Source organism: Camelus bactrianus, unplaced genomic scaffold (assembly GCF_048773025.1).
Source record: "Camelus bactrianus isolate YW-2024 breed Bactrian camel unplaced genomic scaffold, ASM4877302v1 HiC_scaffold_44, whole genome shotgun sequence".
Taxonomy (NCBI): domain Eukaryota; kingdom Metazoa; phylum Chordata; class Mammalia; order Artiodactyla; family Camelidae; genus Camelus; species Camelus bactrianus.
In genome coordinates, this window is record NW_027413960.1 from 606,552 (window position 1) to 632,179 (window position 25,628).

The 25,628-nt window shown below is 39.5% G+C and overlaps 1 long non-coding RNA gene across 1 annotated transcript in view; it reads left to right on the forward strand.

Moving 5' to 3' along the window:
- The window catches only part of LOC141576904 (uncharacterized), a 46,759-nt gene extending 34,610 nt beyond the window's left edge, over nt 1-12,149 (forward strand). Inside the window, exons 7-10 of the long non-coding RNA XR_012505318.1 lie at nt 6,810-6,994; nt 8,887-8,946; nt 9,482-9,602; nt 10,323-12,149. This is a non-coding gene — a long non-coding RNA (uncharacterized LOC141576904). The remainder of the gene's footprint in view (nt 1-6,809; nt 6,995-8,886; nt 8,947-9,481; nt 9,603-10,322) is intronic.
- Nucleotides 12,150-25,628: the final 13,479 nt, after the last annotated feature.

A 25,628-nucleotide genomic window follows, 5' to 3' on the forward strand; every position in this document is an offset into this window, starting at 1 on the left:
TGTAATATATTTGAGCTGGTTCTTCACTGAACAGTTTTGAGTGTTTTCTGGGACTCCCCAGTGCACCAAGGTTCCGTGCAGCTGGGTGTCCCCTCAGTTCAGCTCTGTCAGCGCTCATCCTGGGCTGACGTGGTGTCACGGGGAGCAGGACGGTCAGCGTCCTCGGCTCCTCCGAGCTCCGTTTCTTCATCTGCAATGCTGGGTTTCTCTTCGGTGTCTACTTAGTAGGGTTGCTGAGAATCACAAGGGATGGTTGTCAGGGGTGATTTGTGGTTGTCTCTGTGACTGCCATATAGTGAATATTTGATAGAAACTCTTGTTTTTTTATTAAAATTATGGCTCCTAGGTTGCAGTGGTTTTTAGTCTGCATTTACTCTTTTTATAAATTTATTCTTATTTTTAAATAAGCACTTATTTTTATTAATTTTTATGAAGGTACTGGGGACTGAAGCCAGCACATTGTGCATGCTAAGCAGGTGTTCTACAACTGAGTAATACAGACCCTCCTTGTCTGAACTTAAAAATAAATATTTCAATACACAAAATAGCTCTTAAACACCATCATGGGACCTATTTTCTGTATAGACAATTGAATATGTATGCTATTTCAATAAGAATAAATGTTGTTGGGACATACTTTCTGAATCTGTTTACGTGTTTAAAAATGATCATAGGTAGTGTTAAACACGAGTCTTGGATCCACAACTTAGGGTCTGTTTTGCCATCATGGGAAATTATATTCTACAGAGAAGGCTAATTGTGTCTCGTTGATATTTGGATGATTTAGCAGATGATGAAGGCTTTCAAAAGCTGACCGTTTTGTATTTTAAACTAACTACAAAGTCATCTTCTATAAATTGGAAGTCCTCAGCTTGTGAATTGCCCAGTAATTCAGTGTGTACATGTCTGTGTCTCTGTGAACGTGTGTGTGTGTGTGATTTCAGGAAGGTAAAAATAAGTTCCATATAGCCTTCTGATACCTTTCTCTTCCAGTTCAAGGTGTAGGCATATATTTATACAAATAAATTGATACTCTTTTGTCATTTAGCATATTGTTGGGAATAAAAGGTTCTCATACTTCTTTCAGAAGGGTTGGGGAGCATGAGCTTAGAAAATAGGAGGAGATAGAGGCAGGAAGGTTCTTTACTCTTTGTGCAGGATGAGAAACAGTAGCTTTTCTTTTTTCTACTAAAGCAAACTGGCACTGAATTGTAACATACTATTACTCAGAATTGCTTTTCTGATCAGATACGAGTGCCTCAGATTTTTCAAGGCAACATGAATGATGAAATGAGTTTTAGCAGTTATCTTTAAATGTAGTTTTATTTTTTAAGTAAAAGGCTATAGCCTGTTCTTTCTTCCAGCGTTACAAGAAGTTCCCATTGATCCAGGTACATGATAATTGTGCTTAGTTTCTTCGGATTTTGTTTTTTTTTTTTTTAAGTGCTTGTTTCATTGTGGTGTGAATGAATGTTTAACATTTCTGGATTTTGATGTTTAGAACATGCTGATTTATCAGAACTGTTAAAAACCTGATTGTTGTTTCGTCCTCGTTTGGTGGGGCAACCTATTGATTTGGTGGGGCAACCTATTGATTTCTGTTGTCTGTTAAAGAGGGAAATTCTTCCTCTAGCCTGTAGATCATTAAGTGAATGGTTTGCAGTGTGCCTTTAAAATTCTTTGAATGCATTGAGCATGTTTGTCCAGTGAATTTTGAATTGACTCATAGTAATGACTTTGCTTTGATTCTGTGGCTTTTGCTCCTCTCCACAAGAATTTGAATTCTCTGTTGCATTTTGTATACGTGTTCTTAACAGGGGAAGAAATTTTGCATTTTTTACATAGGTGGGTTTTCCTATCCCCTCTGAATGCCTTCTGTAATTTATACAGCGAAAATCTGTTATTGCAGTGCATAATTATTTCATAAACTATTTTTTGGCTTAATCAGAAACAATGACAAAGAATGATAATAAAAAACATGAAAACCTTCCTTCCTTTGAAGAATAGAAATGAGGTGGTCAGGCTCATGCGTGCTTTGTACCTGACACCCTTACTTTCATGTCATTGTGTATCATGATTCGGAGATGGAGTTGCTTCAAGTTTGTAGATTTTTGTTTTAACATTTGTGTTGAATTCATTCTCTAGGCTGATGTTTCCTGTTGCGTTTGTGGAAAGTGTAGATCAAGGGAAACAGATGCTATGTTTTGTATTCAGGAGGCCTGAGTTGCTGAAGAGAAAAGACTAGAGGGTGGGCTAAGGAACAGAGTGACACTCCCTCACCTCCAGGCTGAAATTGATGAACAATGAAATCAATTAGGTGTATCGGTATTTATTGACCAATAGAAGTCAGAGGGCCCAGACTGTCTAGTTATGCGCAATGGAAAGTACTGAATTCACCTGCAGAATTAGATGATTTACCAATTAGAAGCAGCTTAGAGCAATCAGAAAATCAGTCCTATGATGAGATATAAAAAGAATATAATATCTATTATTTCTGAAACTTTTCTATGTTAAGTTGTGTAGAGCTAAAATTAAGTTCCAAGCACCAGGAGTTAAGAGTCTGGGTGGTTCTGTGGGATCGTTATTCAGGGATGTGTCTAGACCCTGCTGGAATGGCCGAAGTTGGCAGGAAAAGACCCAGAGCCAGGATTTGTCATCCTAGGGTGTCCTCCATAATGGTTCCATGTGGTAGCCCATGATAGGGTTAACAAATTTAACAGACACCAGACGCGTGTCAACTTTAAGAAGAAAAAGTGTGCTTAGTAACTGCTTTCAAGCAAGCACCTGTGCATCCTCACTCCTGTCTCCTTGCCATAAAAAGCAGAGACAATGCCTTGCTTGCATATTTGAGGTTTTAGATAGCACTCTGTTCATTGCACAGCAATGACCCAGGCCCTCAGCTATAAATGCTGGGCGTGCGTGCTGTTAGATAGTCTATTATCCCCAAAACACGGACCTGGCTGGACTGGTGGTCTGCTTTGTAATGAATATCTAAAAAATTTATCTTGTTCCCCTCTCCCCATGACACCCTAAAGGTAAACTAAGCCTTTTTTTTTCTCATTGTGGATTCTACAATCTCTATCTCATCCTGTCTTTCCCCAAGTTCCTGTTTACTATCACACAACTGTTAAAGACTATTTTCTTTGATTATACACAATAAATATGGGAGCATTTGAGAGACTTTTGGAGTTGGCTCCCTACTCCCTCTCGCTTTCTTTCCTTTTTCCACAGTCTTGAGTCATTCATTCCATGTCGGTAAGACTTCTGCCAGCCAGAACCCACAGTTCCAGGTAAGAAGGATGCAGACTTTATCTCTCCTACCCGAGGGAGAGAGAGAAGAGAATTGAGATCTGCTCCCCCGTGGTCCCTTCCTGCCCCAGGGCCACTCCAGTTCACCTACAGCCTTCTGGCCTCTGCTCTCAGGGCCTCTGTCCCAAGACTGACATCAGCCTTTTTTTCCCTTGTCAATATTTCCTGTGCCTTTCAGAAGTTGGTCGCTTCTCTGCAATTCCACCCTGGCAGATGTGATGGTGGCCAGCGTGCTGGTGGGCAGTCATTTGGGGACTCCCAGGAGTCATTCTGATACTCCTGAGTCTCTCATTCGGGGTTACAAAACTGTTGAGAACCGGAGGAAGCCTATTCACGTGAGGTCAACACAGCATTACATCACTTTCATTTTATTTTTGAATTTTCAGTGGAGAAATTATTTGTAGCAAACTTTTCCAGATTTTTGGCCGCCTGCTTTCCTCACCACTCTTTCCTTGTTGGCTGTGGTGCTTGTTTAAAGAACCAGGTTTCTTCTCTGGTCGTTTCTAGCAGCTGGGCTTGCCTAATACTTGATCTGCATTTGAAGCAGAATGCTTCTTCGTGATGTCAAACTGATTTTCCTTGTCATGTCTTAATATTTTGTGTACACTCAGCAACTGTTTCAAGTGAAATGCTCTTGTCCAATTTCGGTTAACTCACATTTGCTGATCTCCTGCTTTCATGCTGAGGGCAGTTTCTTCTTCCTGTAATAAAATTTAGCAATTTGCATTTACTATGGGAAGGTACTGGCCTGAGGTGCTTTTGTTCTTAACAGTTTTAATAACAATTCACCCATTAAAATGTACAGTGGCTTTTACTCTATGCCCAGAATTGTGCATCCCATTCAATCTTAGAACATTTTCATCCCCCCAACAGGAAGCCCCTTACGCATAAACAGACATTCCCATCTTCCCCATCCTCCCACAGCCACAGGGAGCCACTTTTCTCTCTCTGTGGGTTTGCCTCTGCTGGAAATTTCATGTAAATCGAGTTACTTCATGTAAGTGGAACCATCTATTGTGACTGACTTCTTTCACACTGAGTAACGTTTTCAATGTTTGTCCATGTTATGGTCTGGGTCAGTACTCTATGCTTTGCTATTGCTGAATAATATTCCACTGTATGGCTGGGCCCCTCTGTTTACCCATTCATCACGTGATAGACATTTGTGTTGTTTCTGCTTTTTGGCTGTGATGAGTAATGGCACCGTGAATATTCCTGTAGGAGTTTTTATGTGAACATTTGTTTTCAGTTCTCTTACGTGTGTGCCCAGGAAGCAAAATTGCCTGGTTATTCAGAAACCAAATGTTCAACTCTCTAAGGACCTGCCAGGCGTTTTTCCAAAGTGGCTACGCTGTGTTACATCCTCAGCAGCAACGGCTGCGACCTCCGTTTCTTCTGTGTCCTCATTAGTGCTTGTTACACTTTTTTTGATTATAACCTATTGTAGTGAGTGTGAAGCGGTTTTTCCTAGTGGTTTTGACTTCATTTCCCTTACAGCTAATGATATTGAACATCGTTTCGTTGTGCTTATTGGCCATTTGTATATTTTCCTTGAAAAATGTTTTTCAGATCCTCTATTCATTTTTTAATTGAGTTGCCTTTTTATTGTTGAGTTGTAGGAGGTTATTTATGGTTTTTTTTTTTTGGTAGATACAAATTCCTTATCAGATAAATGATTTGAAAAAATTTTCTGCTGTGTGTTGTTTTTTCACTTTCAGGATGTTGTCCATTGAAGCAAAGTTTTAAAATTTGATGAACTCCAATTTATCTCTGTTTTCTTTTTCCTTGTGCTTTTGGGGTAATATTTAATATCTGAGGTATTTTATTTAAACTTTTATATATAAAATAACTTAATTATTAGCACCGTTCTAGGAGACGGGTGCTATTGTTGTCCCCAGTCTATGGATAGGAGACTGGGATGCAGAAAATTTCACTTACTTATCAGTGTCAAAGCTACCCAGTGCTGTGGGAGTTCAGACCCTCATGTTTGTCCCCAGCATCTGTGCTCTTCACCACCATGCTCCACTCCTTCCTGGAATCGTTAATGAAAAAGTCTTACTTTTTTGATTTCTTGTTAGTTTTTGTTTTTCTCATTGGGGCCTCATCTTCTCATTTTCCTTAAAGAGATCAGTGTAGGTTTATTTTAGTTCTCATGTAAGCAGAAGCATTGCTATCAGTTAACATCTTTATTACTCACTCCCCAGTGATGGCTGTTGCTAATTGACCTAATCAAGTCTTGCTTTAGTCTTTCCTTCTCATGACACTAACAACAGAGTCATGACTTACAGAATGCTCAAAGAAGAAAGTACTTGATTGATTTTATTTTGCTACCCAATCAAACCAATCAAATAAAAACCCCAGAGTTGACACAGACGGTAAGCCCTCCAGAATAGGGTCACTGTCTTCCTTGTGTTTCATTTGTTTGGTCACAGTGTCTGGATAGTGCCTTGCTGTCCAGCAGTTTTGTTAGGATACGGTGCTCGTGAATCATTGTAAGGACAGAATTTTGACAACAGACTGTGCTGTTCATTTCACAAGGGAAAAGTTAATATAGAAATACTGCTCAGATCTATTTTAAAATTAAGCTTGGAATTTTGAAAAGAGTTCAAGAAACCATACAAAGATCTTTTTCACTAATTTTAGATCTATCTTAGACACATTATGGTTACATAGCAGAGTACCTTATCAAGTAGATTTGACAAGAGATGTGTATTATTGATTATTTGTTTTAGTTGAAATATTCTACCTGGGATAAAATATTCAGTGCCCATAAATGAACAAATATGTTTGTATTTCTATGCAACATGGGAGCAGACTTCATCTGTTTCTATATAATATATATGACTGTGTGTTTTAATCTGTCTTTCAGTGTTTTTATAGTTTTTCAGCAATGTTGTAACTTTAGAATTATTCTAAGAAAATCACCCCAGATTCTAGTGCAGTTTGTACTGTGTATCCTGTCTTATGCATGGGATTCCACTGTCCCCTCAGGGAGGAATTTCCTCTTCTATTGAGTTAGTATCAGAGTTAAAGGAACTGTGATTTCTAGGCCTTTGCTCTCCATGTGTTTGCAGTTGGCTGTCAATTGTGATTTTCCCTTTCTTGAGTTTTCATTGTTCAATTAGAATTTTTGAAAATAACTATTAATATGTTGCATCGGTCTCCCTAGAAACTTGATGTGTTTGTGCTTTTCAGTTTTCAATTTATGAAAAATGTAAATACACTCTTGTTTTTAAGTAGTCCTTTTTCACTAGATATTTGTTTACCTCTTTATAGTTAAAATATTTTTTTCCCAATGAATCAATCGGTGTGCATGTTTTAAAAGATACCTTACTTTTTATTTTTCTTATTGTAACAGTTATATTCATTGTAGAGAATTTAGAAAATAAGGATAAACACAGTAATAACTTCACAATGGCCTCTAATCTCCCCTAGAGATACAGTTGTAAAGTTTGAAATTGAGAATTACAAGTCCTCTCACATTGTTCTTCTTTTTCAAGTACGTTTTGGTTACTGAGACCCTCGAATTCCCATATGAACTGTAGCAGCAGCTAGTCAGTTTCTGCAGAGGAGCCCGCAGGGATTGTGATCGAGACCACGTTGAATATACGGATCATTCTGGGGAGCACTGCCATTCCAAGAGCGCTATCTTCTGATCCAGGAATGTGCGTTGTTTTCAGTCCAGGTATTTAGGTCTTCTTTAATTTTTTTTTTTAACAATGCTTTGAGTTTACAGAGTTATTTTACTTTTTTTTTTTTTTTTGCCTTTATACTAAGGACAAGTGTGCCAGGCACCGGGATCAGAAGTGTATTTGAGCCCCGCCACTAGCTGCCACCATGGTTGCTGCGCTCTTGCTTCACCCACTCTACAATCTTGCACAGAATAGGACCTCAGTAACTCTCTCTCTCTTGAATGATTATATGATTGTTGGATGATGCTTGAGAGTCCTTATGATGATTTTTTTCCCAGCCTTTCCCCACTTCTTTACTATGCCCTTTCTCTTCCTTTCCTCCAGCCTGGGTTTCAGTCTACCTTTGGCATTGATTTTTCTTGTCTGTAGACACTTCCTTTCACTGGTTCACGATAAATTTACATGTGGGCTGTGGAAACTTGCTAGATGTCAAGAAAGCGCCAATCCATTGCATGCTATTATTTTTAGAGTGTATTATTGTTTTATCAATTGAAATTAAATCAGGCAGACCCCCTGAGCCCTCCCGTGAGCTGTTTTCGCCTTCCTACAGGTGATACTGCTCTGGTTGCTGAATGTGCCCTTTCCCCAGACTTGGTTTTGGAGTTAAGTCACCATCAGTGGAGCCCTCTCTTTAAAAGATGAAGAAAACATTTGCTCCTTCTCCCTGGTTGGGGACTTGGATGAGATGAGGTAACAGATAAAGAATGGAGCCCCACCTCATTCTAAAACCTGCTCGTTCCATTCCTTTCTCCATGGAAAAAGAGTACAATTCAACACTATAAAGATTGATTGTGAGCAAATGAGATAGACAGGACAACCGATCATTTATTAAATATCCTTTCATGCCAGAAACAAATGTATTATACACACAAAAAGCACACAAAGCACGGTAGTACCGTGATTACAAACGTGGGTCCGAGTTCGAGTCCTGCTCTGGAGTGACCAGTCCTGTGAGATGGAGAACTGGTAGGTCGGCTTAGCCTCTCCCGGGCTTGTTTTCTGTCCTGCAGAGATGTGGCTCGCTAGGCGTTCCTCCCCCGTAGAGGTGCTGTAGGGTGTAAATGATGCACGTGGGCAGCCCGAGCACAGCTACTCGTTCCTCGTAAGTGCAGGAGAGCATAGCTTTTGCAGTGACGGCTTTATAACAGCCCCGTGTAGACTCTCAGTGCTCCAAAGGGATGCCTTGTGGTTTGGAGATGGGATTCTCACTTCTGTAAATATCCAAGGATTGTGTAATTGGGCCCTGATGATTTGAATCTATTCTTTAGAAAGTACATATTGTAGATATATTTTTCAAGCATGCATGCTTTTTTCTTTTATTATTTATAGTTCTACCCTCTCTCTTGGTGGGACTTTTCATGGAATCCAGGAAAAAGTCCTAAGCCACCTGCCTCTTCACACGTCTCCATGGCGGTTTTCTTCCCTGACTAGAAGAGGGTTCTGCATAGGAAATTTTCTTTGTTCCCCTTTTCTTGGAGTCTCTCTGTCTGTCTGCCCACCTCTCACCTGTCCATCTGTCCATTTCTCTACCCACTCATTCTTCTGACTTGTTCCAAAAAGCATTTCAGGCAGCTTACAGAAGAACAGATACCAAATAAACAGGTGAGAAAATGGGGCCAAGTTCAGACAGTGAGGCTAGGAGGCGAGCCTGTGTGAGGGTGGCAGCCATGAGAGACACGCGTCTGCCTTGTGACTTATAAGATCGACAGCAACAGTGTGCCTGAGGCTCCCAGAAGACACAGGGAAACAGGGTTTGTAGGAGATGTTCACTGGCTGTGAAATAAATAAGTGGCTCAGGAGAAGCCCAGCCTTTCCAGCTACTAAGGCTTAGGAGAATATTTTGAGTGTCTTCAACATCAGAGTATTTCATCTTTTCTTTTGTCAGAGTTCTACATATTGTTGGTTACATTCTGTACCTGGAAATTTCTCCAAAACTTCTTCCCACGTGAGTCCCATGACTCGGGAATGGGGTGGTCCTGCTCATTGACGGGGGTTGGCCAGAAACAGAAAATGACGGCTTCAAAGGGGCCTGGGATTTGTCAGTTATGTTTTGTCAGTACTGTAGAGTTCAAAAAATGCTTTCACAGTATCTCTCCATCTGAGGCGGCAGCGCGCTCTCTTACCAGCATCAGGAGCTCAGGGCCACGGGATGGTGGGGGCTGACTGCACTGCCGTCAAGACAGCTGAGCTAGTCACTGAAGGTGTGGTTCTTTTACGTAAGGCATTTCATGTTCTTTACTTGAATGTTTCAACAGGGAGTTAATTAACTGAGTCAATTAACATTTAATAAATATGATGCTTTGTTGAAAAGACAGTTATAGACAGAATATAAGCTCTGAAGCCTTTAAAAACGGTTTCATTACTGAAATTTCACTAGGGGAGATACACAGTTTATCTTATTTATGCCTCTCTTTTAAAGTAACAAAGAAACAAGACAGAAAAGGCAGAGGATGGTTTCTGTTCTTCCTTTCTGCTTGCAGGTGCCCTCACCTCCAGTAGCATCCATCCAGACACTGGAACTGACACTGGCCGTGCTCAGAACTGCCTCAGCCCTGAAGACACAACTGACAAATAGAAGGGGGCCACGCCCTGTTACAGCAGGTACTCTCACTTTGTGGATCCTTATGTAACTGAGCGGTGTTAATCAGGATTGCCCGTTCTACATTGTGTGGCGCTGCTGCGGTGTCTCCTAGTTACTTGTTTCTGTAAGCATTCATGTATTATTCCCCACTGCGTGGTACTACACGTCTAAAAATGCTTTTTTCAGATGAAAAATAATGTGCATTTAATATAATAAGTCTGAAAAAAAGGGCAAAAGAGTCTATCCTGGTCCCACTACTCAGAGATAATAATTAACAATTTAACATTTATTTTCTGTTCTTTTCATCAGTGTGTATCATCTCTGTCATAAAAACCAGTGAGCATTCTGTCCCTGTTTACTGTTCGGAGACCTCCATTTTCCATTCGGCTTATTACATGTTTTTCTACAATATTCTATCTCCCCTGGCATGATTTTTAAAGACCAGTGTAGCATTCTGCCTTATGGAGGCATCATCCATTTTACTTCGGACTTAAATAAACTTTTAAATTCCAAGTATACTTAACTGAAATACTGAAAAGAGAACTGTGGTGGTACAGGAAGGCCCGTAACTCCCTTCCCATTATTTCCTGAGAGTAAAAGCTGTTGAAAATTTGGTATATATATTTCATGACCTTTATGCCTATGAGATACATATATATACACATATGGGAAATCAATGTATAGGTGTGTGTATATATGCTTTATTTAAAAATGAGACCATACTATATGTTTTTCTGCAGCTCGCTTTATTCACTCAGGGGTATATCATGGACGTCCTCCCACTCCAGACTCACCCGGTCCTTTCAGATAGATTGGAGGGGTCTCCTGATGTGCGGGTGTCGTCTCTTGTCCACGGACACATTTGGTGGGAGAGTGCTGTGGACAAGTCCCTGGACCACGGCAAAACGCCGGCTCCCTCAGCGCCTGCAGCTTGCCTTGATTTACCGCATCATTGTCTTGATGGTGGACAGTTAAGTTTTCTCCATTTTCCACTGTCAGAAAGAATGTTTGAGTTGCATCCTTCTTGTACAGACATTCCTGTGATCTTGTATGTGTATTCCTTTAGTTAAGGCTTCTGGAAATTTAGTCCCTGGATGTGACATTTACATTCATCACAGACTCCTTTCAAGTGACTAGAAATTCCTTCTCCATTGGGGAATGAAAAAATGCACAATTACTTATGTAACCAATTCTCTATCACTGGATATGATTTCACTTCAGTTTTTCTTCCCACCTTTGTAAACAGTGCTGTGTAAATGCCCTGATGGGTACATCTTTTTGGACTGATTTTTTTTTCCTAAATGAAACAATTCCTAGAAGTGGAGTTGAGTCAGTGTGTATGTACATTTTCAGAGCTTACAAATCCATTGATATGTCATCCTCTGAAAAAGTCGCTCATGATTTGTTCTCCCACAGATGGACACTAGCTAGAATATCTTAAAAATATTTGCCAATATGATAAGCAAAAGTGCTTTTTCATTGTTTTTGTTTGCATTTGATGAGCAGTGAAGTTTTGAGCATTTTTCACTCATTAGCCATTTGACTTTTTTAAAATGAATAATTCCTTTTGTCCTTTGCCCACATTTAAGTGAGGGAGCTTCTTGTTGCTTCGTGACAGCTTTTTGTATGTTATGAAAATTAACTTCGTGAATTCATCAACATGTATCACAGAGCTTTATCTTGTCTTTTCTTTCCTTTCATTTTGTTCAGGAAGTTTTTTGATTTTTGTTGTGGCTCAAACTATTCTTAAGATAGTAAATGTTTTCCTTATGGGTTTTATCTTTGACATTATTCTTAGAAATACTCTCTTATAATGGAATAAATCTCTTCTGTAGGTTTTTTTAATCTCTAAGATGGAGATTATAATAGTACATGTTATAGTGAGGAGAAGTTGAGTTAATAAGAGCAAAGAGTTGTATTTGCTGTTACTAGTACTTTTTAATATTTACATCACTATCTGCAATTTATCTTGTGGTCATTATGACAGGAATAGAATTTATTCTTTCCAGGTGATTCTCTGTCCCAGGACAATTATCGAATTCATACTTTTCTCTTTGATTTGAAATCCAAACTGTACAAAATACTTACATACACTAGAGTCTCTTTTTGAGCTCATGGTTCCCTTCTGTCAGTCTCCTTTCCTTACTCCAGCACCATATCTTACATATTGTAAAAATTTATTTAATAACTGGCAGTCTGATTTTTTTTGATTCTTTTCTTCCATCCCAAATTTTCTTCTCAAGTATTATGACTTTATTATTCCTGAAGAATTCCAAAATATTTTGTTCAAGTTAAAAAAATTAGATTGGAATTTTCATGGGATTTTTTAGTAAGTTTTGAATTATTGTTAGGAGAACTTACATGTTTACAAAACTGCTTTCCTCCATGCAATATGTTTATGTCTCTACATTCATAACTCTTACTTTAACCCTCAGTACAGTCCTGAAGTTTCTCCATTTAGAATATGGGCATTATTTTTGAATTTATTCCAGATTATTGTTTATGTTTTTGTTAATTTTGTAAGTGAGAATTTTTTGCTATTATATTTTTAAATGATTAAAACTGACATTTAGAAATGAAGATTCGGTTTGTCAATACTCACTTTGTAACTTGTCATTTAAAATTGTAAGTATTAAGTACTTGTTCCAGAATCCTTTCTTTTCTGTTTTTAAAAATTTGTTTCCAAGATTCTCAAAATGTTCATAGCTAAGTTGTATAGGTGGGGAGACAGATGGAGAGAGGTAGTGTGGCTCACGTACAAACTGTGAGCACTTTCATGGCTGCCTTTAGGCTGGAGAAGCCGCAGAAGAGCCCAGATTAGACCGGGTGTGGCTTTGTATGCACTTAAAAGCCAGCTTTCCTGCCTGTATGGTGAAGCCTGGTGGGCGTGGCAGGTAGATTATCAAGGTCTGATCAAGGTCATTGGCTGCACAGAGCGCTGTGTCTGTGAGAACTGGAGACCATTACCATGGGAAATGCTTGGTGCCAGGAACACTGCAGGGGAGCTGGGGGTCCTGTGTGTTAAGGATTTTCCAGTCCTGGGAGTGGGAAGAGCAGACTCTGCATTCAGATCTGAGTTTGAATTCATCCTCTTTAGTTTACTGGTCCTTTGACTTTTGTCAAGTTATACATCCTCTTTGAACTCCTGTTTTCTTGTCTCTCAAAACAGGAGAATTACAGCCTGCTGCTAGAGTGTTTGATCAGTGTAAATGATTTGTGTCTATAAGATGCCACGTACAGTCACAATCTCAGTGAGAAATGGGCTGTTGCCTCTTCTTCTGCAACTCAGTGCTCGATAAGACATCAGGGGAAAGCCAGTCCCTAATTTGTATGTGATGCAATGAGGAACAAAATTAACATCTTGTCTTTCCCTAGCAGTATTCTTACTTCTTTGCTTCATTTACCTCTTTCCTCCTTTACTCTCCCCTTTCACCTCCTCCACCAAAAGAGACTGAGTCTGTCTCAGAACACTAGATTCAAATTACTTTAAATGTTGGCTCATCCCCATGAAATTACAGTGAAATTAAAAAAAATCTGTACACATCCCAGACATGATTATATTTGATTTACACACACACACACACACACACACACACACACACACACACACACACACACAATCAGGCTACCTCCCATTTGCTGAGGGAGAAGGACCACTTTTTCTGAGTTTTCATTCACTGAGCATGAGAGCAAAGTCTCTTAAGCAGAAATTCGCCTGGCTTCTTGCATGGTTTTTTAAATTGGATTTCTGCTTTGTGTCCACAGAAATATTCTCCTATTAGAAGAGGGGAAGTGGAGACATAGATATTCTGCTGAGATATTGGTGTCATCATATTTGAGTTGGAAAGGACTTAGGACAGCATAGAGTCATAACTTTTTATGGGTGAGAATCCATGATAGTGTAACTTGGACAAGAACCCGGGTCTTCTGTCTTCATGTCCACGTGGATGAAGAGGCAACTGGGTGGGGGATGGCAGGGATCCTTGCTTGAGTTCCAGGGTCTTGCTAGTTTCCATTGTTCAGCTGCCTTTAGTTTATGTCCATGTGGCCTCTCATGGGAAGGTCACTCTATCCTGATAGACTGAGTTTCTAATCAGCAAAAAGTTCTGGACCCACTCATGGTTCCCAGAGATTTTCTGCTGACCTGCTGACACTTTATATATATGAGACCTAAGAAACTGCTGGATATAAAATCCTTATTGTTATCGTTTGCCCTCGAGTTCCACAGGAATGGGGTGCTGTCTCAGGCTGTCTAAGGCCAGCTCTGAACAAGGATAGGGTGATAGGCTGTGCAGCTGGACACTCCCCAGTCGAATGGGATTTCCACCTTAGTTTTTAGAATCAGGCAGATTAGTTCAAATCTTGCCTTTACCAGTTATTAGCTTTGTGACCTTGAGGAAGAAACTTTACTTTTTTGGGGACAAATTTTCTTTATTTGTAAATAAGTTCAGTATTTATTTTAGGGTATTTGTTTTAGAATTGAATGAGCTAATTCCCTCATTTATTCCTAAAATACTGATCACATGGTTCTATGCTGGTGACTTAGTGGTTGATTACTAAGGGACTCAGTAGTGAGAATGTGGGTGAGGCTCCCTGGATAACAGAGCTTATATTCCAGGATATGCTTGTAAAAGACTGGATTGCAGTGGATTTTTAGTAAATGTCTATTCCTTTCCTAATCCCCATTGATTGTGTATATATCTTTATACTAATATATGAACAATTTTTATTGCAATTTGTCTTTTTGTAGTATTTAAAGTATGCAGCTATAACAAAAATACGTGAAATAAAATGATTTGACTTTTATTTTCTTTTCAATAAGCAAAACAAAATAAAATAGAAAAGAAAAGAAAAAGTTTTGAAGGAGTAGAAATAATTTTATTTCCGTGGAATCAACTCCCTATGTTAGGTTTTTCAGTTGTGTTCTTAAACAGCATATAAAATTGACAGGTTTTGACTTCAGTGTTGATAGCTGTGTGAGTATAATTTCTTTTTTTGGTTGTCTTTGATGAATTATTTGCACTAGATCATAAATAATGTGCATGTTACATATTGGAAATGAGGAAACAGTGGAGACATACTACCTCCAATGCAGTCATTTTGTTACCAGGTCCAAACTCATTCTGCTCACCAAATGACAGGCCAATAAACTGGGAGATGAGGTGTTGTAGCAAGGAATAGTGACTTTATTTGCAAACCTGGCAGACCCAGAAGATGGCAGACTGATGTCCTGGAGAACCATCTTCCCCAAGTCAGAATTGAGTCTCCTAGTATACTAAAAAGGGGCAGGGCTGCGGTTGGTTGTTGGAAACTTCTTGTTGTATGAATTGCTTGTCCTTTGAATCCACTGTTCTTGCAGCTGTCCATGTGGATCAAATCATGTTGCCCCGTAAAACCTCCAAAAATAAAACAAAGTAATTCTCTATTTTGCAACTCGCCATCTCTACCTAAGTGCAGATTAGTTAGCATCCTTCAAGATCACGGCCAGAAGAGGCTGTCCTGGATATTTCAGTCTAAAGGCAACTTTCTTTTACAAATGGTGCAGAGATAGCAAGTCTGAGCCTAGGAAACAGGGCACAGGGTTAAAGCCAAAGGAACAGACCTAACATGGGGTCAAAATTGTTCTTTTCTATTACAATTCGCTTTTCCACTTCATAGATAATTTTAGTAAGAAACATGAGCAATTTTGTATTTTTACTTCTTAATAACCGATAAGTGGGCCAACTATATTTTTGTGAGCAGGGGTGCTGTGTGGGCATAAGGGTCACAGCAAACTCTTGTTGGGGGTGGCCGACCCTGGAACATGTCTGATACCCCGTGAGTGTTGGTGAGGTTCCCCCTAGCCAGCGGCTCTCTTCAGGAGGCAGCATATGGGCATTGATATCTGGAGACCTCATTTTCGGCTACAGGAAATTTTTTAGATACTACGATTGAAAAATCACTCCAGCTGGGGATAATTAGGGAAAAAAGGAAAAGGAAAAGGGTTTGGAGTAGAGTAGAAGAGAAGGACATCAGATCACGGAGCCTGAGTGCTTGGCAGCTGGGCTTCGGGGGAGAGGGGAGCAGACGTGGGGAGGTGCCTGGCCCCGGAACCAGTTCCTGAACCTGTCCCCGTGCCCAAGCCACATAGCTTTCAATTGGGCCACCTCTCTGGGCTGGATGTCACCCTGGGCAGAACCTTGAGAATCGAAGGTAAGGGGTGGGCAGCACTCACCTAGGGTGTCACTGTGGATTTTGGTCAAGTCCACAGTGCCTTTTCTGGTCACGTGTCTTCATTTGTCCTTTATCTCTGTATCTGAGGAGGAGGAGAAAGGAACTCAGGTAGAGATCCAGGAAGATATCCGACTGTGTTAAGAGAGGACAGACACAGTGACACGGGGAGCGAGGACACTTGCACCAAAGTAAAATTACTTCACAACTATTGCTTCAGAGCTGCAGGTGTGAGAGAGCCTAAGCCTGTCTCAGAGTGCAGGGGACAAGCGGAAAGGAATGGCAAAATTTCCACTGAAAATTGAAATTTTGTAAAATAGCCTGCTACTGTTGCTTGTATCACTTGAATGAATGCAGGCATATTTCTGTGGGCATTTATAGGTTCACTCAACCCCACCAGCCCCTCTTGCCCCCATCGGGGATGGGATTTCGCAAGCACAGTGCCCCTCCTGCTTGGGTGGGCCACGCTGCGTGTCCTTGCCTGGGGCCAGGCTGCTGCAGGGCACTGAGTCCCCGAGGCTCGGCCTGGGAGACACGACAGGAATATCTCTGCTCTCGACTGAGGGCCTCCTTTTCGCCCTGCAGTGTAAGAATGCCGGTGACTGAGTTAGAAGCATGCTTCCAAGCTGTCCGTGTACTTGCCGTTCAGAAGCGGACCCTGGAAGCTTCCGAATTTCTCCAGAATGAGTTCTACATTCACCTTCGGCAGGTGAGTGTATGTCTTTACACAAGTGGTGGAATTACTGCCGTTTTCCTGGAACTCACTCACCACTAGTCCATCTGATTTTTCTGTGCTAGGATTCAGTATGGCCTGCTAAAATATCTGGAGTCAGATCTTGAAACACTGATGAAGAGGATCATTTATTTTATTTCTATATATGACAGCCTTTTACTTTCAAAATTCAGAATTTTTGGTTTTTTCAGGAATTTTTGGGGGGTTGGAGAAACAACTTTGCTCTTACCATCTTTGAGACCTGTTGCTTTGTGCCTCTCACCTGTCTTCTGTCACTTGTCAGGCGATTCCATTTGTGACCCTGTCCGGGTTGTTCATGTTATAAAACATATAGTCTGTTAAAGTACAGTCCCTTTTACTCCGAAGACATTCCACAAATACTACTAAAATCTGGGTGTGGTTTTAAGAAGACAGAATCATTAGAACATGTACTTGCAGGTTGCTAGTGCAAAATCACCAAATCAATAGTCTAGCTCAACATCTAAAATCTTTCTAATCTACCTTGGATTTGTATGCATAAGTGAAGCAGTTTGCTAAGAACCCAAGACCAGGGTTAGAATACAGGCTGGTGTAGCTCAGCAGGTCCTCCTGAGCCAGCACTGTGCCAGAGGGTGGGGCTGAGGGGGAGAGGGCGGGGCCTTGGGGAAAGGGGAGGGCCAAGAAGGAGGGGGGTCCTGAAGTTCATGAGCTCAAAGTTTCATGGCAAACACCTTCACCAGGTGAAAAACTTGGAGTTTCTTCTAAGAACAGTAGGTTTGAAAAGAGTCATAAAAGCACGGAAGTGACAATATCCCATTTGTGTCTAGTATGGGAGAGCGGCTCTGGGGCCACTTGGGAGACTCGTGAGTCCAGGTGTGCAGTGTTGTGGCTTCCACATGAGCGGTGGGACAGTCGGTGGGACAGTCACTGGGAAAAAACGAACAGACTTTAGGCATGTTTAGATGGTAAAAAGGAAAGGATGAATGATGTCTGTGAAGGTAGGATGGAGTAAGGCCCAGGTTTCTGGGTGGATTAATGAGGTAAGTGATGGTCCTGCTGTGCTCTGAGGAGGGAAAGCTGTAGAGGGAGATCTAGGGGATAACTGATGAGTTCAGCTGTGGGTAAAGTGAAAGGCTGTTAGATGTGTGGTTTGGGAGCTCAGATGAGAGCCAGTAGCGAGTAGCAGGAGGGGAGAGAGACTGTCAAATCATTTTGTGAGCATACAAATAATTATGAGTAATGATACACTTACACCTCTACATTCTGGATTTAAATCCCATTAACATTTTGCTATATTGACTGCAGAGGTTCCTAATTTTTTTTAACAGAAATAAAATAAATAGAAACAAAATAGTGGAGTTAATGAACATCATAGAGTTGATGTGTGTCCTTGTATGTATTTTGATACCTCATCTGTTTATAACCATAATCTATAAAAAGTTAACTAGTTTAGCATAAGAGTTACACAGAGGGACGTGACACACAGTGTTGGGGTTTGAAGCTGATCTTCTCAGGCAAATTATGTCGCCTCTCTGTGCCTTAGTTCCATCTTCTGTGACTGCCCCCGGGCCCCTCATCACAGCTGATTTCCTAGACTAGATGTTGGGAGGGAGGCTGCTGAAGGGAGTAAGAAGTGGCAACTGCTAGGGACACTGAAGAGAGACACAAAAAGTGATTAAAGCCGATAAACTCAGTACAAACAAATACTCTCAAAAGAGAAAGAATCCCACAGTGTTTTGAGCCACTTAGCGTATGGGAAACAAAACCACGTGGACCCAAAGCTCTTGAGCATGTGAATATTGTGGGTGGGAGGGTGTCATCAGAAAAGGGTTGAGAAAAGGCCTTTTGGTTTCTCTTGACGTTTCCAGTAAGGATGGGGAGCAGAAGAGAAAACCCCCTGCTTCACAGTGGAAGCTGCTGTTTTGTGAAAAACTGACCAAAGTTTGGAGACCAGTCATCAGCGGTGCTGGCAAATGAAGAGACTTCGGGATTGGGTGGGGCACTTGCTGCGACTTCCAGGTGACCTGCTGGCTGGGGGCTGTGAGGCACGCAGTAGGTTTGCAGGGTGACCAGGGCATAATCCCTAGGTCTGAGGCTGCTGGTCTGACTAGCAAACCTGGGCACAGGCAGTCCTAATGGGGCAGCTCAGGATGTGGCCGGGGACACCTGCCATGCTGAGGGCGAGAGTGGGCTTCCCTGAGGGGGTGTCCCTGTGGAGATTGGGAAAGTGTTCCTGCAGGGGAGGAAGAGCCTCTGAGCAGGGTGCTGGATGCACAGGCAAGACCACCCTGAGCACGGAGGGTTTGGGGAGCCAGAAGTCACACAGTGGCCCGAGCAGCCTTGTTCCTGAGAAACTAGGGGGAGAAGAGGCTGAAAAGGCAGGCTAGGTTCAGACCCTGTGGTGGGTTATGAGTGACAGTAAAGGACTGGCCCGGCAGGCACAAGAGAACCCTGTGGGCGTCCCAGCGGGGACGTCACACCAGAGGGTGTAGCTGGGTTACAGACTTTGCCAATTATTAGCTGTGTGGCTTTGAGCAAGATCACCCCACCTCTCTCTATATATCTTCATCTGTAAAATGACACAGTGACAAGCTCGTGTCATCAGAAGTCTTAGTTTAGCTCTGATCCTCTGTGTCCAGTCTTGTCAGTACTTCCCTGCAAGGTTCTGCATTGGCCGCTCTTACCCACAGTTGGGAGGGCGTTGAGGGACATTGTAGCACCTGACGGCAGGAAGGGGTTGCTTTAAAAACAGACATGTAGCCGCCTGCAGCTGCAGGCCTGCAGGCAGTTTGATTGATGGTCCTGGAGAGGACTTTGGAGGTCTTAGCATCGTTTTAAGACTTGTTTTCCCTTGGAGGCAGCATTTGCCTTTGCAGATTAATATTGAAGATTTGGGCTTCTGTCAAAGCTGTCTTCAGAGATGGTTATATACGTAACATATCGTATAAAATAAATCGCTTTTATTTAATGTGTGGGACTTTGCAGCTGTTGGGAATATCTCTGTTGGCCTGGTCCCCACGGAGGCCACTAGGGGTCAGCAGATCTTGCGGGAGGGCAGGCAGCCCGCCATGCTGCTGCGGGGTGTTCTCCCCAGCATGGCACTCTGCTGAGTTGACTCTTCTCTGAGTTTGGTTGCCAGATGAGCAGAGAGCAAATAAATGAGTTCTGGTGGGATTGTATAATGACAGGAAGAAAGAGGGTCCCGTAGTTTTTCTGGACTAGAACATGCTTTTGGTTCCTGATCCAGTGTGTTCCATTACAGAATTGATGAGTTGTGTCTATTCTGGGACTTGTCGACTGAAAGAAATGTGTAGCCTGAAAGTTTAGAGTTATGCTTTATTTGGAGGGAGGACTCGAGGCGGGATGACAGCCTTCAAATCTGTCTGAGGGACTGCTCCCAAGAAATAGGGGAGGAGCTAGGATTATATAGGAACTTTACAACAAAGACCAGGGAGTTGGAAGAATAAAAGATTGCTTGTTATCTAAAGAAATCCAGGCATCTCAAGTTCAAGAATTTAGTGATTTTCTTTGTATGGGAGGAAGTAAACATTTTGGCTCATTGAATTCATTCCTTTTACAAGCACCTAGTTATCTAGGGCCAGTATTCTGTCCTGTCTTATTCTGAGTCCCCTCAGAGGGCACCATTCTGAGTGACTGCCTAGGCTGAGCTATAGGCCTGTCCTCCCTGGGAGATGGCGGCAGCTGCTGATGACTTGGTTTCAACATTATTTGTTTACTGACATGGTTGCAGTATTTTCATTCACATTGTAGTATTTTCATTCACAGTGCTCCCCCTTGGTCCTAAATTCGACCAATATTTTGAGAGACATTTCATGACCAATTTTGTCCCAGGGTGCTATGAAGGCTTATTCCTAGTTCAGGTTGAAGAAACTTCTGACCTGCCATTCAAGGTGTTAGGTGTTTTTATCAGGCCCTGTTGATACTAAAAGTTCTCTGGATGGCCTGTCTTACTAGTCTGTTATGATCCAGGAAATGTTTACCCTTCGTTGCTCATTCCCATACCTAGAATCACACTGTTATAATTATTTTATGCAGGGTTATAAATTTTATGTATTTCTTCAATATGATTTGCCATCATCAATCTTGTTGTAGGCCTAGCTACACTTTGGGAAATGTAAGAGAAAACAATCTTATAAAATAGACAGGATATAAGTAATACAGCTAGTAACGTTAATAAAGTCACGATTAAGAATTTAATAGTCAAGAAGTTATATTTTTGGGTTAAAATTTTTCTTGTGTTTCTGACTGAGTTTGAGTGATCTTAGGAGAAAGTTCGTATTTATGGTCAGGCTCAGAGCAGGTATTAATTGGCCAGGTGAGGTCTCCCACCTTGTAAGATCAACAGTGGCCTAAACAGAACTATAATTTCCTTTTTAGAATAACGTTTCTGAGGGCTATCTAGTTAGAGCCTTGGAGTAGGGAAACCCACCAAGGTAACACAGGAGTACTAGACATAGGTAATTTACCATAAACTTAACAATTGGAGTAGTTCATAATCAAATGTAGGAGAAATTATCAAAGTAATTGTTATACAGGCCTGGTCTGGTGTCTTGGGTCAGCTGTCTTCCTCATATGTCGTCATCTTCTAATCCTGGCCTGGTAGCTTTTTCTCCATTTGGGCATTGTTTTAACGTGAGCAGTGATCTATAGGCCAGTACACTGCAGGGGCTCTTTCTGATTGGAAATGAATCAGAAAGTCAGTTTCCTTCAGCTTTGCTGTGTATGGTCTAGTTAAGAGTACCTGATAGAGTCCTTCCATTCATGTTGGAGACAGTTTTTTAAGTCATGCCTGTTCCAGTATGTATAATCCCCTGGCCGCAGGTCATGGGGCATTGGATTTTACCCAAGGATATATTACTAAGCTTCAGAAAGAAACATACAGTGTCCTTTTAATAATTGAATTAAACTTTGCAGCAATGTAACATAACAGCAAGGAATGATCTGGGAAATGTCTTAGTAAATATAGAGCACAATTAACAAAACGAGAATTTAATATCCACTAAAATATAATCTTTTTCTCTCTAAAGTTCCCTCATTTTTATCAAATATAGTCAAATCAAGGTGAATTTGTTTACAAGTTAATTCTGATTATTTGATCATATAGGCTCTTTTAAATTGGCTGTGTTGGAACTTTTAATAAGGACTTTTAAGCTAGAATGTTAATAAAGTTTGCTAAGGCCAAGAAAGCCCCGTCAAGGGCTTGTCATAGATTTCTGCCTAACAGATTTAGGTAAATTCTTTCCTTTTTGAAGTCCTTAAAATACCTTGAGGTTCCTATACCTGTTAGGAGACGATCTTCCTAATTTATCTCATAGAGCCACTGGGGACCTTAAAGATTTTAGTCTCTTGAGGGATCAGATAGAGAGAAAAGATAACTGTTCTAAGTCTGCTTACATAGGTATAATTTATCAAATTGATGTGAATCATAACTAGTTTAAGGAGAAGAGTTTCTTTATGTCTGGTAAACAGGTTAAAAGCCAGTAGTATTTCAGACAAAATCAAAAGTTGTAACCATATTCATCAGTTTACTCAGTCCCACGTAACTAATTCTTTTAATCAGAGTTTTCATTAGACATTTAAAATTTCTTACCCAGTTTATTTCAGTGCTATAGTTTGAAATTTATTAGAAATCAGTAAATCTCCTTGAAGAGAGAGTAGTTTGCAAAATCATCAGAAGAAAATAATTACCTGCCTATAAATGACAACAGAATTAACAGCATGGTTAAAAAATATTACACTGTAATCTATAAAGAAACCTGGTCACAATAACCAGAATTATGACTGGTAACATTTCAGATATACCAGAATTTTAGGGAGTCCATATAATTTCTAGAATATCTATATTAATAATATTTTCTCATACAATATAACCTAGGAAGATTTATTATTCATTTGACAATACTTCCCATGTTAGTTAACATGCCAAATGAAACTTACTACTTTAAAATCTCTCTTTGAGATGTTTCAGGGACCCTTTGTAGCATCCCATAGTTAACTGGAGACTAAAAGAATTTTAATGAGAAATTGATATTTGGGGAGCTTGTTAAAAGTTTTCAAAACACTTGGTCAGATAAACGTATAGATCACTGTAAAGTAGTACTTACTCATTAACAAGAAAATATTTCAAAGGTAAAGGCACAACAGATCACTTAAGTCGCATAAGAAGCTTTACAATTTGTTACTGAAGGTGGATTAATATTTTAAGAAAATTTTGTCCCCTTAACAGAGAGAAAACCAAATCTAGTCTTGTACCAGCTTACTTCTAAGATTCATTTACTTTGCCCAAATTGATTCTAAACTTAGCCAATTCTGACCACGTACAAAACTCTTTCCTCAGGGTTCCTCTTCCACAAGCCTTCCACAGCTTTCTATACTCGTATTAGTGTGTCCCTTATTTTTTCTTCCATTCAGAAGTAACCAGATTCAGGACAAAGTCACTATTTTTCATTAACAAAATATAATTCCATTCCTTATATCTTCCTTTACACATTTATCTTACCTTCCTAGGATACTGAGATCTTTCCCTTAATAATAGAGACTATTTCAGAGTGGCACCAAGCATTTATTAATATTTCTAAATACCTTTAGTTTCTCTGTAAGAGGAAGTTACATGTTAAGTAATTCATATTTCAATCTTATTTTATCTGAAAATGGTATAGCTATTAAATAAAATCCTATCATTTAACTTAATTTAGCACAACTCTAGAATTTAGATACCAAACATTTAGAGATTATCTTAAGCATACATTTTAAATATATATTTTAAAAAATTTACCCAAAACTCTCATCTCATTTGCATTTAATTTACTTCAAATTTTATCACACCACATTACTATTATTTTTTTGACAAATCTGTAACATATAACAGGATCTTATTTGACTTTCATTAAACTTAGGTACAGTAAAGGTATTATACTTAATATTGATGACTTTAAAGATGTCTAATTAATTAGAACATACTTAAACTAAACAATACCAAGTGTTATCTTAATATTGAATATTTTCCAGTTCACGTGAACCTGAAGGTCAACTTAGTCAGTTTTTATTTTAAAAATACTTAATTTGTAAGCTATTACTTTTTACTTCAATTAAGCAGAGCTCTTTGACTTTGTTTTTTTTTTTTTTTTTTTTAGCAGTAGAAATATCTCACATCTATAATGTGTACTCAGGCTTATAAACAGACCAAAGCTAGAGATCTCATAGCTTCACTTTAAAACTTACTTATAAGATAGGTATAATAATAGTTGGAGTAAGCTGAATTTGCTTGCTCAAATTACTAAGGCTTACTATTTATGAAAAAGACATTTAAGATTTCTTGACAATGTCTGACGGACCCATCAGAGTTCTGAGTTCTAAAATGTCAAAAATTTCTTTGGCCTTAAGTTTTATCTCATTGAGGTAATTAGGCTCAGTCCTAGGTCACTGTTTGCTGTATATACATTTCTGATCTGCAAGACAATGACAGACACTTCCAGTTCCCCAGAGAACTGCTCTGTCACCCAGGCCCAATTGTATCTCCTTATTTGGCTTTTTTGTATCAGTGAGAAGAGCTGTACACAAAGAATTCGAAGTTTTAAAACTTTAAAGTTCAATTTATCTTGTCTTCCAAAGCTTGCATAAGGCATTTAGTAAGGCCTCTTTTCCTTGAGTTATAAGTTAAACCCAGGGTAAACCTCTTATTATATTTTTCTATTAGCCACTGAATATTAGTTTTTAGTTTTACATTATATTTGAAGGCTCATGTAACTCTATTGGTTTCCTTTACTTTGTTCAATTAATATTTTCTGAGGGACAGATATGTGCCCAGCCTTGTAATACCAAGAAGGGGAAGCGTTTTTCCATTGAAACATATCTATCCCACAACATAATTAAGCAAAAAGTTTATATAAAGCCCATTTAAACATACCAATTTTACAAACTTTTATCTCAATTTTATTAACTCTTATACCCTTAATTTTAATATTTATTAGGTTTAATCAATAATTTTTATTTCTAGAAGGGATGCCAGAAGCCTTTTCCTTCTTTTCTTTTCTTTCTTTCTTTTTTTTTTTTACTGTATCTAATTTTATAGAAAAGTCTCTGGTATCCCCAAATTTGAGCCAAAGAACTTAGGACCTTCTCAACTTTTAATTTGATTAATTGGTCTGTTGCCCCAGTCATTGATCAAATATCACAGTCTACATATATTATATGTATCTATCCCTATAAAAACATACATTTTAAACTGGGGCAAATAAAACGGACTTGTTTGAACTTTAATTTTGGGGGGCAGTAGGTGATCTCTTTGGCCATTTTTTTTTTATCTTTACGTAGTGTAGTATCAAAACCTTGTCTCTAAATCCAAAAATGTCCATTTTATTTATCTCATTCAAAATAACCATCAAAAAAATTTACCCATTTGAGGTAAGCCCCTTATCTTTTTTTTTTTTTCTGTTAAGAAAAAAATCTTTCGACATTTTTACATTCTTTTTTCCAGTTACTCAACCTAATTAACATTAATTATTCTAAGATTTTATTAACATCTCTAAAACCATTAATGGGAAAGGGAAAACATAAATGTAGCTTTTTAAACCAGTTTTTTTAAAATAAGTTCTTAGATTAACCATTAGATATATTTTCTACCTTTAAACTTGATTTTAATAGGTACCAATAAAACGGCTGTTTATAATGAGAGCTCTTTCAACTTTCACCAATTTAAAAGTTTTTCCAAATTAAGGGATCCATCATATGGCCATCAATTTATATATATATATATATAGTGATTTTAAACAAATAAGATGAAGAGGCTTTTCCAAATGATAGTAGGGGTGCTGCCTAAATAAAATTCAAAAGTTTACTCTCCAAAAGGTAAAGCAATTCATGGTCCAGACTGATGCAACAAAGGTTAAGATGGCAAAATGCCTGAAAATTGGTACAAAGGATTGTTGAGAATCCCAATTTATTTGTGTGGCCACCATATGTACAAAATACTTGTACCTTTTGCATGGCAGAGTCCAAATTTTCCATTAAAAACAAAAAGGAAACACATATATACATACATACACACACATAAAACATCCAGAGAAAGATAAAACGTTTATATTTCAAGGACACCGGAAGAGAA